General features: G+C 54.4%; 1 long non-coding RNA gene across 1 annotated transcript; it reads left to right on the top strand.

Annotated features, from left to right (window-relative positions):
• Window positions 1-2,334: 2,334 nt before the first annotated feature.
• Window positions 2,335-3,152, top strand: LOC134473979 (uncharacterized). The gene is made up of 2 exons (XR_010044497.1): window positions 2,335-2,801; window positions 2,969-3,152. It is a non-coding gene; the product is annotated as an uncharacterized LOC134473979 (long non-coding RNA).
• Window positions 3,153-4,145: the final 993 nt, after the last annotated feature.

Here is a 4,145-nt window from a genome sequence, read left to right as displayed (position 1 = left end):
AATTTGAGTTCGGAACCCCTCCAGGACATGGGAGAAGAGAATAAAAGAGAGAATAAAAGCTTTCAAACGAGGTCCATCAAGCCAAGAACAGCTCTAGAAGTTGCCAGATTCTCACAGGACCATCAAAGGGAAGCTGCACTACAATCTCTGTTCATGGACCCATTGAAACACTCCATCTTGGGGCTTTTGCCATTGAAAACACCTCCTCTATCTGGAATCTTCTCTTTCCCAAATGCACAATTGTTTCATTCATCTCTCAAAGGAATCTGCCGCCAAACCTGTAAGCCACCTCTGCCATCAGGCAGGGCAGGATAACCATATGCTCAGCCCATGCCCCTGGGATGCACCGAGGAGAAGCTCTCGTGTCTCAAAATCCCCTACTGGGGGCTGGGGACTTAGCTCAGTGGCATAAGCACCTGCCTTGCAAGCAGGCAGTCGTGAGTTCGATCCCCGGTACCGATAAAAAGAAAAAAGACAAAAAGAAAAAAAAAATCCCCTACTGCCTCTCCCCAGCTGCAGGCTGCACCTCTCTCTCCTCCAACCCAATTCCTTGTCCCACTCAGCCTCAAAAAGAATCAAGGCAAAAGGATAGAAGCAGGATTTCCTGTCTCTGGAAAGGAGATTCACACAAACACACAACATATTCCTGTGTCCAAGAGAGGGAAAACTAACCTGATACAAAACTAATCTGAGTGTCACCATCTGGGCAAACCACTAGGGTTCTGAGCTTTGAGTCACCATCTACACTTCGAGGAGCAACAGTGCTTCCCTCACCCAGCTCTGAGGACAGCAGGGAAGAAGTTGGAGCACGAGAAAGGCCAAGTGCCAGGTGCAAGTCTGCTGCTGTGCAAACATTAGGGGGCCATGAGCTCAGGGCGACAGGGGGTTACAAGCTTCACTGTGCCCAGCACCCAGACCTGAAACATCTGAAGACTGACACCACAACGGAATGAGGTGGCACCACAAAAGCAGAGGAGAGACTACCGGTGGTCCGGATGACACGGGGCGGAGGGCTACGAACAGCGGCAGGAAGCCAAGTGTCCTGTGGAGTCACCTGACAAGGACAGGGCACACACTCCTGAGAGAGAGGCTGGGTTAGCCAAATCCATAGCAATTCTCTGTTTTGTTTTGGTTTTGTGCTATGGGTTAAACTGATGGCTTTTACACTGAGCTGTATCTCCAGTCCATTTTTTTTTTTTTTTAAGTTTTATTTCAAGACAAGCTTCTGTTAAGTTGCTTAGCTGGGTTTGAACTCTCTTTCCCCTTGCCTCAGAGTTCTCAGCACGCAATTACCAGCATGTGCCATCGGTTCAGTTTCCGTGGCAGTCTCAGGAAGAAATCAGCACCCTCTCACAAGAGGGAAGACTGGAAGTGCACCCACAGTGCTGCCCACTCTAAAGGGAAAGTTGAGCCCAAGCCCTGGCGAGGAGCATAAAGCGGGGTGATGCCTACCTGGTGCTAGCCTCGAGTAACCCCACAGCCCTGATGCCTGAGCTCAGCAAATGTGAGAACGAAAGGCAGACAGTGCTCTCTGGGCGAGCTTCGGTCCAGGCCTGAGGTGGTGATAAGACAGATTCCCCAGAGAATCAGATCAGTCGCACAGCAAGCGAAGCTCCCTTCCTGACAGATGTCCTGTCAGCCACCTCCTCCTCAAGGAAGCAGTGTGCCTCGCCCTTGCTGATGGTGAGCTTTTAATTCCTGCACAGGCCTCTGCACTCTGGAACTAAGTCCCTCTGGGCAGCTTCCACAGTACCAGGGGCTGCAGGGTGCTCAGCAGACATTCGGCGCAGACGAGTGAAGGCAGGGATACACGAAGTGGGCGGAGGCGGATCAGAAGGCCCCAGTCATCAGGACTGTGACCACCACTGTCCTTGTCCTGCACGCACTCCACTGGCTCCCCCGCAGGCACAGGGGTGGAGCCAGCAGCACCTCAGGCCAGAGGGAGGCCTTTCCTTTTGCGGCACCCTATGCCTGCACCACCTTCTCCCCACTCGGGCAGGAAGCAGTCCTGCCAGCTCCGTCTGCAGGACCATGACTGAGCCGCACTCTCTCGAGTGACCTGTGTGTCAAAAACACACCAAGGCTGTAAATCATGCGCGAGGAAGCTCTGATCTTACTTTCTTGCCTGACCAGATGGAGGTGGAATGTGCCGCCACCAGCTCCCAAGTCTAGAAACCCAAGGCTGATTTAAGATGAGATTCTTAAACGGTGTTCGCATGGGGCCGTGTGGGGAGCGGGACTCCTGGCTCTGGAGAAGAAGGAAACAGCCGCCTCCTTCCAGCTGGGGCTCGGCAGTGAGGACCTGAAAGCCAGGTGCCTCTCCAGCCCTGGTGTTCAACAGCAGCTGCTGAAGGCCACCCCAGAGGAGAATTTTCCACTGCCTGGTTTCATTTAGTTCAGGCCTACACTGCTGCCCGGGCTGTTTATAGGGAGGAAGAGGGAGGACGGGGTATCCACAGGGGTACAGTGTGACTGTTGGGTCTGGAACGCTGCAGGGCCCTGGCCCAGTGGGCTTGAGGTGCAGGTCTGACTCAGCAGCTGGCAGCTGGACTGCTGGGATGCAAGGAGACCTCCTATTTTCAGGTGACAGGAAGAGGACAGGGCCTTGGTCAGAGAGGTGGAGGACACAGCCAAGGACCACTGCCTCCCTCAGTGACTCCCCGTCTCAGCGGGCCTGGGGAGACACCCTGAGTGGTGAACGCTCCCCACTCCCTAACACCGTGCCTCCCTCCCGGACGTGCCACCCCCTCCAGCCTGCTTCTGTTTTCATTCCAGCCTGTGGATCCGGTCATGGGAAGCAGGTAGGAAGCTATGATTCTGGGGGTTAAGTGAAGAAATATATTTAGAACTCACAGAAAGCCAAATATTGGGTTAGGAGCCAGGAACGGAGAGGGAAGGAACCCAAAGCAAACAACAGAGGAAAGAAATTCCTACCAAACAAGGTCCCTATTCATTTTTCCTACCCCAGGTGCAGGAGCCTGCAGGGGAGAGACTGGCTGAACCGAGACTCTGAGGAGAGCCCGAGCTCCGTCCCCGCGGTGCCCAAGGGACCATGGCCTTATCCGCTCTGGACTGGTAGTGGCAGCCTGGGGTGCACTAAAGTGGCTCTAAAGCCTTGTGAAGTAGAAATGAAAAACAAAGTAAAACATTCACCTCCCGAGCCTCATCTGTGGAGGGCAGGGCTGCAGGACTCAGCCCTGCTCCAGGGGACACCGGGAGTGTGCTCCCTGCCAGGGAAAGACAAGAGTGGAAGATGCAGAAGAGGAAGCAAAATGTACCCCTTTGACCCCAATTCCAGGGCCTATTTGTGTCAATCCATTGCCCCGTCAACCCCCCTACACCCCAACAAAGTGGAGGTGGATGGAAGAGGTCTCTGCACTAACAGGGAGACCCTAAGTAACAAAGGATACTAGGCACAAAAGCTGTTAATGAGGGAGGGATGGGACTGAATTGTGGCCAACCACGACAAAGGGAAGGCCGAGAATCCTCAAGCCAGCATCTGTCTCTGTGGCTCCTGCCCTTGATTCTCTTTGCCCCAAGGGCCCCAAGCCCAGGTGGAATCAGACAGGCTCCCTGCCTGCCATTGCAGGCCCGCTCCACAGGGCCGAGCACAGTGGCAGCCTTCCCTGGCAGGAACTTCCCACCCACTCCTGTCTCCCCCAGGCTTGCAGCCCCCACCAGTGTACAAGTGTAGGCTGAGTCCTGAGGCCAGAGCCCTGGGAGTGGACATGCAGAGCCAGGCACTAACATAGCTGTCAAAACAGATTCCCAAAGCCAGAGCCACTCCGCTCCTGACACCATAAATGGTGTCACCTTCCACCCACTTTCTAGAAACTCAAAGTCATCCCTAACATCCATCCAGCAGGCAGCTATTTACGGCCCAGAGGCAGCCCCACAGCCTCAGTACCTCCTTTCACTGCCCCTGGAGCACCTCATCCTCTGTGTGTGGCCAGCGCCCTGCCACGCGCTCCTGAAGCCTCCCCTTTCTGAGTTAGCCTGCAAATATTTCTCCTTCATCATCTCACTCAGCTGCATGAGATTCCTGTCCACCCTCAATAGGACAGGAATCTGACCTGCCTGGTGAGTGTGTGAAAGTACACACACACACACACACACACACACACACACACACTGGATGCAGCCTC

Source organism: Cavia porcellus, unplaced genomic scaffold (genome assembly GCF_034190915.1).
Source record: "Cavia porcellus strain 051 isolate PalLab524CR breed Dunkin Hartley unplaced genomic scaffold, mCavPor4.1 scaffold_29, whole genome shotgun sequence".
NCBI lineage: Eukaryota > Metazoa > Chordata > Mammalia > Rodentia > Caviidae > Cavia > Cavia porcellus.
Note: the sequence above shows the minus strand (reverse complement) of the source record. Positions and strands in the feature narration are given on the sequence as shown.